The following is a 13,131-nucleotide window of genomic DNA, read 5'->3' on the forward strand; positions in this document are numbered from 1 at the left end:
GCATCTTCCTTCTAAATAGTTTCAGAAAACTATCACCTTGACCCTTAGAAATCTTCTCAAATGCTATTGATCAGGATGATTGAAGACGGTTGCTAAACCCCATCTCAAAAATACCTTCTTCAGACAAGAAAATCTCTGCTGATCAAAGAATGTGGCTTCAAATTATAGTCTCTCTTGAAAAAAAAGTGTCTCAAACAACTCCTCTATCAGGAATCGCAGTTTTATATCTTTTACATTACTGCGGGGTCCAATACATGCTGCTGGACAAGCATTCATTTAAAAGGTTTACAAAGGACTCTCATTGTCTAGAGAACCCTTGAACTATGTGTCTCCCATATCAGCATGAATGAAAAGTTCCTGCATGAATATGACAAATGGAAATGGAAATTATACACTGTTATAAAATATAAAATCCTGATATATATATGTATAGGAACATATACATATATAAACACACAGAAAAAGTAGAAGATTATTACTTAAATTCAGGTGTCAGCTGCAACGAAGATAGTGGTGATCTGGTGCTAATCATTTAATCTCTCTGAGACTTAGTCTTTCTCATTTTAATATTTGTAAAATTGCAATGACTCTTTGAGGTTATGTCTAATGAGGATTAAAACCAGAATTGAATGACAAAAAAGCAAACATATCTCTTTTAAATTAGAATATTCCTTACATCCAGTAATAATTTGTATATCTGTATATTCAAAATAATCTATATCTCCACCTCATTTAGACTGCTAAATTTCCATTATAACCTACTCTTTATTTCACATTACAATGAGTAAGATTTAACCTATAAACAGTGATGGCAGCAATTTTCAGAAGAATTCTTTTTTTTTTTTTTTTTTTAGAAGAATTCTTAAGTGTTTCAAAATTTACATTTAAATTGTTGGCAACACAGCATTCTTTTCTGTGTGGTTTGCTTTTTCCAGAATAACGTTTGATTTTAAAAGGAGAATGTGTCATCATATTTAAAGATATTTGAAAACAAAAGTAGTTTGTTTACCTCAGCTTTTTGTGATCTCTATGATTTGTGTACAGCTAGTCAATAAACTGCATTTCTTCTTGCCTATAGAGGCTGTGCTATCGTCATTTCAAGTTCAAAATTACTGCAAAAAAGTAATTGATCCTCGCTTTCAATATCCCTGCTGTTTCATGAGTTCTCATACAATTTGGAAGAATCTATTTCTCACTGATGTTGAAAAACATAATAAGGTCACAGCAGGGAGGTTTTTAGCTTCATTAAAGAACATTATTATAAAAATAAAATGATCGAGGGCAAATTGTTTTTGTCCTTGTGGCACTGTTTCTGCAGATTCACATTAATCTGAGCATTTAAAGCAACAATAAATTGGTTATCCTTTCTTTATCATTCACTTCACTGTGGTAGCCCCTAGTGGTAGAAAGACATGCCAATTCCTCACATTCCTGGGGATGTCTTCCTGAACTGAATGAAAAGAAATTAAGCCTCTTGGAAGTGACGGTTATAGCCTGTCAATAACTGAATTTATTTCTGCTTTTAAAACATCAGGGAGAATGCTGGTGTCCAGCAAATGTAGATGCCAGCATTATTTAAAAAGTGATTGAGCAGTGAAATGAATAGAAATTTTGACCCAGTCGGGCATCCATCTATCATGGGAGCCTATAATAGGAAGACGACAAAGAAGGATTTAAGATAGAGAATCAGTGATTGCTCTATTAATCTAGTTTAACTGATACTAAAATCTGACAGAGCACATTACAAGTTGCAGGCAGTAAGGCTTATCAATTCATTACTACTTTCAAGGCTCTCCCTTGCTTTCTTTTTGCATTTAGCTCCTGGCAAAGGACAGCCTTTTACAGTTCAATTTCTCAGTTTATTTTTGACTGCTTTTAATTAAATTTGATGGCCTGCTTCTGCACCACTGAAGTTATTGGAGTTGCAAAGCACTTTGCTGTTATAATGATAGCTCCCTTGATGTCTGTTCATTATTAACTGTTTTTCAAAAGTACTGCTCTCAACTCTCATTTTATAAATATTTAAATAAATGAATTTCTATAGCATAAATATCTGGGCATAGAAGATAGGATTATATTGCCTGTTTAATGGATTATGTGTTGGAAAATAAAAATCCTTTTCTGTAAACTTTTATACAATAATATTAATTGGGACTGTGTCCTTTAATAGTTCTATATTTAGTGCAACTCTGCTTATTTTCTAAGCACATATAAATGCATTGTAAAGATATCTTTAGAGAAACATGCTTTTTGTTTCTGATCACCAACTAGCTCAGTTCTAGTAAACTAGTCCATTAATGCTGTCAGCTGCTCATAACCAGTTTGAAATTTACAGTCAGATAAGTCTATCATTCAAGATATCCAAGCATTGGTTGCCACCTAGTCTCAAACATGGTACCAGAAACTCACATTGTTGCTATCATGGATTTCCCAGACTTCAATCAGGCCTGAAGCAAGCAATAGAAACCACAGTACTAAAGTCACTACCCAAGCCTGCCTAACCTTGAGGGCACAGTAACTAGTGCTAGGCATTTGGGCTGAAAAAGCTTTGTAGCTGTCCAACTCCATTCAGTTGTTAGTTTTGCTATAACTACAGGGAAGCCATGGCATTAAACTCCTGGCAGTCATGCAAGTCTACATAAATTTGGAACCATTGACACTAATTGGTATCTGCATTTATTAATCACCAGTGATGACCAAGGTCTGCTTGAATATGTTACCCAAGACCAGGCCTTCCTTTAGCACCATAAGGAAGAGAAAAAAATGTTCCACTCTAATGAATATGGACAAAAGTCTGGAACTAATCCTGTTACTAAAATGCTATTTAAATTCACTGAAAATTATTCAATGCAACAATTATAATGATGGAGTTTTCTTTTATTTATATATTGCTTTAAAAATCATGGGAGATATTAGAAGAACGATATTAGAAGGACAAGGTACTTGTCTTACATGTAGCTGACCCAGCTAGTTTGATCCTAGGTACTTCTTTTGGTTACCTGAATCTTGCAACAGATAGTCCTTGAATTCAGAGACTGGAGTAAACCCGGAACAACCCAAAAAATGAAAACAATAAAAAATGTCCAAAAGAAATAATAAGGCTATAGAAGACCAGCAGTAATGATATGACAGAATTCAGAGAAGTAATCTATGAAGTTATAAAGTGAGGGATAAATTAAAGGGAACCTTAACAAAAAAAGAAAGAACAGGGACTAAAGCGATAGCACAGTGGGGAGAGCATTTCCTTTACAGGCAGATGACCAAGATTTGATCCCCCAGTATCTCTTATGGTCTCCTGAACCTGCCAGTAATAACTTCTGAGTATAGAGCCATGAATAATCCCTGAGTGTTTCTAAAATGCATAGTATATTAACGGACTTATGGGGCAGTATCTAAAGAAACAATACTTAGTTTTACTGGTGTAGTAGTGCAAGAAGAGTGATAGAGATGAAAAAAAAACTAAAAAAAATAATTATAATTAAATAACAAAATGAGGCAATTCTATATACACCAAAAGAAAAATACTCATTTATAAATACTTTAAATATAATCAGATTTTACTAAATACTAAGGCCAAAGTGGGCAAATATGTCCTCATCAAACTGATAAATAGAAAAGACCACAGATCAAAAAAAAAAAACAACCATACCCAATGAGGTTATAAATCAGATTTGAAGATAAACTATCATCGAAATAAATAATATTAATGGAAAGAACATCATTATATATCTATATAGTTTTATACAAATAAAACCTCATTTGAAAGTAGAAAAAACCTTAAAACAAAATATGAGGATGGTCAGTAAAATTGAGGACCCTTTTATAAATTTGATATTTTATTTCAGTTTAAATATGATAGATGTAAATTTCGAACAATTAGAAACAAAAAGACAATGGAATATAATAACACAAAAAACAGCTATCAAATTTTCAACAAAAGAATAAAACTCAATAGCATGTATAAGTCATATAAAAGTAAAAAGTTATTTTATATTGATAATTTAATGCTAATTTTATAAATGTATCAATGAAAAGACATAGTATTTAAATGAGTAAGAAAACAAAATGCTACTTCTGCTGTCTAGAAAATGTCATTTGAGCTTCAGTGGTAGAACTGAAAAATATTGACTTGAGCTCAATATAAATATCTGGAAAACTTTCATACAAGCAAAGGATGGCCTTAAAAACATTGTAGCATAACAATATAAGACAAGATATATATAAAAATAAAAATTAACTAAAGCCGGCTTAGCTAACATTTTATTTTTTGGTTTTTGGGTCACACCCTGCAGTGCTCTATGCTGAGAAATCGCTCCTGGCAGGCTCAGGTTGGGATGCCGGGTTTCAAACCACCATTCTTCTGCATGCAAGGCAAACGCCTTACTCCATGCTATCTCTCCAGCCCCTAGCCAACATATTTTAAATAAGGGATCAAAGAATATTACACATATACACCAAAATTAAAGTAGTGAAATAAAGTAATTATTAATTGATCCAGAGTGATATTAACAAAAACACAATAATCTAAAGAGATATTTCACCCTTTTCCACCATCATCATATCCCATGAATTACCAACAATAGCTTTAACTGAATATTTGGAAGAGCAAGGCTAATAAACTTTTAAAAGGATCGCTATACCAAATAAATACATTGTTTTTATTTTATTTATTTCTGTTTTCGTTTTTGTTTTTTGGGCCTCACCCCTTGATGCTTGCTCAGAAATCACTCCTGGCTCGGGGAACCATGTGGGATGCTTGGTTTCACCTGAATCTGCAGCATGCAATACAAGGCAAAAGCCCTACAGCTGTGCTATCGCTCTGGCACCTGTTTTTAAATGTAATTTAATATAGGAGGATAGATTAATATGATGAAAAACTTATAAATATTGAAAACATCTTAAATATTTCTAAAGAATGCAATGGAATAAAACTAGAAATTACATAAAAATTAAAAATACATCAAATAGACTAAACATGATACTAAATAATTAATGAATATTAAAAAGGAAACTTCTTAAAATCTAAAAAATAAAGGAGAATAAATTTAAGAATAATTAGAATAATAAAGCATATGGTGTGGCTGAAGAGAGCACAGTAGTAGGATGTTTGCCTTCCATGCAGCAGATCTAGGACTAATGGTGGTTTGAACCCCAGCATCCTATATGGTCCTCTGAGCCCTCCAGGAGTGATTTCTAAGCACAAAGCCAAGTGTAACTCCCGAATGCCACTGAGTGTGACCCAAAAATAAAAAAAAAAATATGGCACAGAACTAAAAGAGTTTTTTAGAACAATTCAGGATAAAACAATATTAATTTAAATTTGCAACATAAGGAAGAAGAAAATATACTATAATTTAAAAGAAAGCCAGGTTGCAAAGGAAAATTGAAACAGAAATAAATGAAAAAGACATTCATGAAAAAGTTAAGCAAATATGACAAACCCTTTTTTAGTGAACAATTTTAAATAGGCAGACATAAAAAAAAAAACAAGTTAATGGTTGGGACAAGAGCAATTGCACAATGAGTATGACATTTGCCTTGCATGCATGCAAAGGTGTGATGTCATATGGTCCAATATATCACCAAAAGTGATTCCTGTGTGCAGAGTCAGAAGTCCCAATACCCTCAAAAATAATAGAATAAAGGAGTGAAAGGAAAGAAAATACAAGATAGCATAGAAACACCAAGAACACAAGAAATTGCTATGACAAATTCATACCACTAATTAAAATGCAACAGGAATGGAAACGTTTTTTTAATCATACAAGTTCCAAAGACTGAAGCAGGAGAAAAAAAATTGAATGCACCAATTATAACCAAGAAAATTAAAATAGTAAGCAGAAATCTCTCTTCAAACAAAACTTCAGATCTTGATGACTTTACAAAGGAGCCCTAACATATCTTAAAATCTTTCCAGCAAATTTGAAGAAAACATTTTTTAAAAATGTTGTTATAAAACCATTACCCAGATACTAAGACCAGACATGGGCACCATAAAAACAAACATAACAGTCTTTATGGAAAAGAATATAGTGATATCTCAAAAAATTTAAAATAAAACTACCATATGGTCCATCACTTCTACTCTTTAATATCTATTTGAAGAACATAAGAACACTAATTAGAAAAAATGAAGATTGCATATGTAAGTTTGTTGCCATGCTATGTACAAAGACAAAATTTGGAAATAAACCAAGTGCTTAATGATACATAAGTAATATAAGGGTAAAGATATCAAGAGTAATATCTCACCATGAAATATTTCCTTAAAATGGATTATTTCCTTTTGTGACAATATGATTAGAATTCCAGTGAATAATTATAAATAAAATAAATTAAAATAAAAATATAAGCTTAGGATGATCTTATATAGCATACTAGCTATATATATAAAAAAAGGAAAGAGAACAAATTATAACCAAAATCAAACTTTCATCTCTGACTGCTTAACTGTTTAAATAAGTTACCACGAACATTCAATGGTTGTATTTATGTGGTGTCTAATGAAATTTTATAGAGGAATATTAACATTTTGTTGGTGAGCATATTGTGGCAATACTAGACCTCTAAAAAGTGTTTTGTTGGTTGTTATATTTGATATATATTTTTTTTATTTTTGGGCCACACCTTGTGATGCTCAGGGGTTACTCCTAGCTATGAGCTCAGAATCGTTCCTGGCTTGGGGGACCATATAGGAGGCCGGGGGATCGAACTGCAGTCTGCCCTAGGTGCAAGGCAGAGACACTTTACTGCTTTTGCCATTGCTCTGGCCCCCGTATTTGCATTTTGCATCCCCTTTCTTTATAAAGCCCCAAATCAAATAAATTTCCCCCTTTGGAGAAATTAAACTTGATATACTTTAGCATTTGGATAATTATTTAAAGTTGGCCTATTTGATCTTGAAAATTTTGCTGCTGCTTTTTTTTTTATGAAATACCGTAATTATATCATATCAGCCCAACTTATACTCATGACAGAGATACATATGGAAACCAAAAGATTAACAGCTATATGAACAAAACTATAACATTATTGAGACCTAGTGTTGAGTTATCCAACTACCTTCACCAAATGGGCTGAACAACAACAAAATAGGCAGTTAAAAGAAACATGGATATAATGTATGTAGCAAAAAATACTATAAATCTATTGTAGTGTTGAACTAATATAAACATCAACCACAATACAAAAAGAAAAATTAAATTTTACAAGATTATAAGTACATTTAAAATATATATAAATTGATGTCATAAAAGACTGAAGAAATATTCCAGTTTGAAGGAGATCAAATAGACAGCAAGTATTAATTAAATACCAATACCATGAAAAAGATATTAGTAATGCCAAGGTGATCTAGATAAGCAAAAAAATTTTTTAACTATCCACAAGATTGGTTAACTGACCTATAGAGTTATTAGAGTGGGTAAGACCCTTGTCTTGCAGACAGCTAATCTCCATTACACAATCTCAATCTTAATTACACAATTTTAATTGTGTAATTCCTGATATTACACACGTACCAAATACCACCAGTGTTTGACCCTGAGCATAAAGCCAGAAATAGAATCTAAGCACCACCAGATGTCAGTCAAAGCCAAAGGGTGACTATTCAAATGGATTGTACATATATATTTGCTTAAGTAAATAAGTAAATACCTTATAACTTTTATCTAAAACTTTATCTTCTAAAACCATCAATGTAGTTTTTCCAAGGACAATGGCTTGGTGCAATGTCGCCAAAATACTATTCTTTTCAAATAAATTCTAAGATTTTTAATGACCATCAATTTTAATCTTAATCAAATAAAATGTCTTGACTAGACTCTAGAGTTTAGGGAAGATACTGTAGTTATTCATTTTGATAAAATTAAAACACTACTAGTAAACTATATCAATGTATTTTTTTTACTAAAACTCATCAGATATAATATAAGAGAATATATTTGGTTTTTTTTTAGGAATATTGGTCTCCACATTAAAATGTCAAGTTGAAAAATTTAAAAGGAAATCTTGTTAAGGCAAAAAAAAAAACAAAGTAAAAACAATAAAAATAGAACAGAAGTACATACACAAGTGAATTGGGTTTTGGACTGAATTTTGTAATTGTGAATGAAAATAATTTTCAACCCATGCATTTAAACAGGAATATTTAAATAATCAAATAGAAAATTATGTAATAAGAAAGCAAGTCTTTTAAAAACAAGTATAGTTCCAAATCAAATATTGCAATCAAACTATTTTAAAGTTATCGGAAGTTGTATTTCTTTCAAGAATAGTAAAGTAAAAGAAGAATAAAATTAGGAAAAAAGAGAAAGTAGTACAATCCAAAACCAACATCATGAAATTTAAAAAAATAAATACATAAACAGCTTGATAGGAATTGATATATGGATGATTGTCACGGTGCCATTTTAACACCATCACCACCAAAATAATAATAATAATAATAATAATAATAATAATAATAATAATAATAATAATGTATACTTTATCTGCTTCTCATTTGCATTATTGATAATATTGTGAAATTTAGGACAAAGATGGTCTGCTAAAAAATAACTAATTGCCCGAAAGTCGGATATAAATACTCATAGTCATATTAAACACTGAATATTAAATCACAACAAAAATAGAATTAAACAGAATTGAGAGGAGTGAAAAAGAAATCTTATGGTTATTGTGCATTTCCAAAACCTAAATATATTTTATTAATAGAAAGTTCATAATTGATGTTTTTTATTGACAAATTGAGTGACCAGGGCTAATTCTTTTGGGATAAAGCAGCTAGATCACTTATTAAGACATGAGTTCAATTGCTAATGCCATAAAATATTTTATGAAATGTAAAATAAATATATATAAATATATACTCATTAAAATACCATAATTAGCTCTAATAATTTCAAGAATTATTGAATTAGAACCATGAGATTGTATTATTTGTCCAGTGATAAATATTCATTGTTAAAATAAGTACAGAGAGAATTCCACCTGAAATCCATGCTGTGTCTGAAAGTCAGGCAACATACATGAAAGTGAAAAAGGATGCAACTTTCTCTACAAATAGCTACTTGAAAATATTTTACTCACACCAGAGAGCTACCATACTCTTGGAAAAAAAATAATGAACAACTGTATAAGGTGACAATACTGAATAATGCGTACTTATTTATATCTACTAACATCAACAGAATTGATAAAACTGATTTGAATTTATTTGCAAACTTACCTTGTGATAGTTGACCTAATGTCAAGTGAACAAAGAAGTAAAAACCATCCATCACTTACAGACTGGGGAAAATTTGAGCAAACAAGTAACTCAAATTTCAGAAGTTTGAAGAATATACCATACTCTGCTCTAAATACCTCTTTCAAGGTAAGCTAAATATTTTATTTCAAATCTGTATCCCATACACACACCTATTTTACTCTGCTGAGAACTATTGACTAACAGTATAACCATTGTTATATCATTAATCTGGCTTCTAATTCTTGTAAATTCATATATCTATAATGTACAAAGTAGACCAGAAGGATAGAAAAGAGTTATTACTAAGCAATAACCAATGCTAATTTAAAAGTGCTAGTTCTCTGTTCATATTAAATTTCTTCATTTCGAATGAATAAATTAGGGTGGCTCATTCATCTGGATAGTCTCCTCTCTAGATCCATCTGTATCATTCAGGAGTTTACTTTTTCAGTAAAAAATCAGAGATAGAAAGAAGACGTGATGGAAAATGTATCTCAAACAGAGTTGCAAACGTAGACTAGGTAAGAATACATGTCCTTCATTTGGTGCATAAACTTAGTAAAATAATTGAGTCCAGGCTTGAAAAGAATTAGATATTGACACTATTAAACCTTTGAATGTCAGTGTGATAATCCAAGTAAAATATATGAAAAGAAAATGAATGGGCTAAAACATAGAATATATATATATATATGGAGAAAATAGGTTGAGAAAAGCTAAAAATCCTACCAATATTCTGTAAAGAGTCTAATTTTAAAATGAGCTCTTTACATGCATTTAGTTATTTTCTATATGATTCTAGCTAAATGTCTGATCTATCAATTTATCAAAGTCAGATAAAAGAACTCTGAAAATATAGTGAAAAATGTAAATAAATTTCAAAGTCTTGATCAATATAATCTTATAGTAAAACTGTATTTTTGTTTAAAATTCAGTGCTGAGTGACATGAAAATATAGCATAGTAAATTGATCACTTTGTCTAAACTTGAAATAAATTTATTAATATTTACATTTATGTAATGTGTGTAATTTATACTCTAATTTGATACCAAATGAAAGTGGAGACCATGAAAGTAGGCATAATTTATATATTTATCCATTTGACAGATCAAATTTGAATCTCCTTTATACTCATAAAAGTATACATTTTTAATATATATATTAACCATCAGAGGCAACTCTAATCATATTTTTTCTTTGGGGACTTCACACATGTACTAATAATAAATAAATAATTTTAATCTGCCCAGTATTTTCTTAAAGGTGTTTAGTATATTTTTATCTTATCATAACTAATACATCCATATCTTTGTAGACTTTTATTTATTTTACATTAACATAGGATTTCACACCGAATGTAATTTTTAAAATATTGGAAAATACAGCAGCTGCTTTTATGAACTTTTTGTTTTGTTTTGTTTTGTTTTTGGGCCACACCCGGTGGTGCTCAGGGGTTACTCCTGGCTATCTGCTCAGAAATAGCTCCTGGCAGGCACAGGGGACCATATGGGACACAGGGATTCGAACCAACAACCTTTGGTCCTGGATTGGCTGCTTGCAAGGCACGCTGCTGTGCTATCTCTCTGGGCCCTGAACTTATTTTCTAAATAAGAATTTAAGTGATGGCACATACTGTATAAGTTGATAAAGGTATCAAACAATTTGTCACTATGAAGTATTTAATGACTTAATATGCTAATTATAAAATGAAATTTTTTCTATTCCCCGATCCTCTAGCATATATTTGGAAATCTTTCACTCTACTAGTGGCTCTCACATATTGATACAAATTTATAAGGAAACCCATCATAGTTGCTTCCTTATGCTTCAAAGTTAAAAAGTGAAGAGAGTGAATGTTCACCAAGTTTGAAGCAAAGCAGTAGTTTTAGAATGGATAAAAATTCAAAAATAGTATGCTCTGAGGCAAGAAAATAGATTGTTTTGAAAGGTGAACTTTATAGCGACTTCATAATCTCTGTCTAGGAGTTGAAAAGACACATACACTCCTTCCGGAGAACTGAACTCACCAGGAGCTGAAGCCCATCACTTCCTTCAATGCTGGTGCCAACATGTTGTCAGTCAGACATGCTTAGCTGGAACATCACAGGCCAGGAACTGCTTGCTTTTTATTCCTACCTGGAACAAAATACAGTGTCAGTCATTTTCTTTTTCATTTCACTTCAAGCTTAATAAGTTATTCATTATGCTATCTTTCCTTGTCACATTAGACACTCATTTATCAGAGTACTCAACACAAAGAAAAGAGGTATAAACTCTTCACCTCTATAATTTACACTTTAGTGATTAATATAGCACCTGCATAAGTCAAAGGGACTATCTATATTTTATCTCCTATAAAATGTTCTTTACAAAAAGGTTATTTCAGTACAATCATTCTTACCCGTTTGGTTTAAGTAATTGATGTGCTAATTTAGAAAGCCATTTTATATATTATCCATGCAGACTGTAAATCAAGATACATTTTTAAAAACCAGAAACAATATCTGAGAAGACTTCATTTTCTGAATTCTGTTCTTTTACAAAGAAAAGTGATCTCAGAGGGAAATTGAATTTAATAATGCAATTCCTTTAGTTTTATGCCTGCCCTATTTTATATTCTTCAACTTGAGAAATGCAGATCAAGAACACTGATATTTCCTGAAATGTACCAAAATGCCACTGCCACAGAACATATGAAAGCAGATATCTTGGCCATTTGACAAAATCATAACTTTGGCAAACTCGCAGGGTTGGGATCTATGAATGAGATTAGTTAAGGGATTTTCACTTCAAAGATAAGAACCACTTGACCCCAAACCTCTCAGTTTTGCTTCAGTAAGTACACAATTGACTGTTTTCAGGAAGCATGCAAAAATGATAGCAATATTACCAATCCTTTTACAGTGTGTCAAGTAGCACTATTTTTGCTCATTTCTGTCTTTTTCTTCTTTCCCAGAATCTGAAGTTTCTGAACTGAAACTCTGATGGAGAACCTGCTGTTTGCTGATATTTCTGCTTGAAACTTCAGAATAGGACTTTAGCAGATCAGTGTACCCCAGTTCCTAATTCACATGCTAAGGTGGCTCTTTACTTTATTACATGTAAGATTTTCTTAATATTGAATGCTTGCTTTAATCACCACCAGAAGCCTAAGCATCTCTATCTGAAAAAAAAAATAATGTAACTCTTTATCATTCTTTTTTTTTTTTGTTTTTTTGTTTTTTTGGGCCACACCCGTTTGACGCTCAGGGGTTACTCCTGGCTATGTGCTCAGAAATCGCCCCTGGCTTGGGGGGACCATATGGGACGCCGGGGGATCGAACCGCGGTCCTTCCTTGGCTAGCGCTTGCAAGGCAGACACCTTACCTCCAGCGCCACCTACCCAGCCCCCTCTTTATCATTCTTTATATAAAATGAAATCTTTGCATTTAAAACTGAACTTTTCAGAGAGATAGCTTCTCTTCTGCCTTGTATTCAGAAGGATGGTGGTTCAAATCCTGGCATCTCATATGGTCCCTGAGCCTGCCAGGAACCATTTATGAGCATAGAGCCAGAAGTAACCTCTGAGCACTGCCGGGTGTGACCCAAAAACCAAAAAATAAAAATAAAAAAACTTAACTTTTGATATCAAGTTGGATGTTAGATAGCACTTATTTAGTTTATTATATTGCTCATATGTAATATGCATATGTAGTGTGTATGTGTGTGTGTGTGCCACAACTGGCAGCACTTAGGGGTTATTCCTGGATCTACCCTCAGAAGTTGCTACTGGCAGGCTCCAGGAGTATATAGGATACCGGGAATCAAAACCAGATCCATCCTGGGTCATCTGTGTGCTTTCACTCCAGCTCCAATTGTTTATACTTTAAATAAGTTTTTC

The 13,131-nt window shown here is 32.0% G+C and overlaps 1 protein-coding gene across 3 annotated transcripts in view; it reads right to left on the reverse strand.

The window, feature by feature from the left end:
• The window catches only part of PTPRD (protein tyrosine phosphatase receptor type D), a 1,813,832-nt gene extending 1,802,444 nt beyond the window's left edge, over positions 1-11,388 (reverse strand). For all 3 annotated transcript variants that reach the window (XM_049770278.1, XM_049770286.1, XM_049770270.1), the window contains exon 1: positions 11,279-11,388. The gene's annotated coding sequence lies outside the window, so the exon portion shown is untranslated. The remainder of the gene's footprint in view (positions 1-11,278) is intronic.
• Between the last annotated feature and the right edge of the window lie 1,743 nt (positions 11,389-13,131).

Source organism: Suncus etruscus, chromosome 1 (assembly GCF_024139225.1).
Source record: "Suncus etruscus isolate mSunEtr1 chromosome 1, mSunEtr1.pri.cur, whole genome shotgun sequence".
Lineage (NCBI taxonomy): Eukaryota > Metazoa > Chordata > Mammalia > Eulipotyphla > Soricidae > Suncus > Suncus etruscus.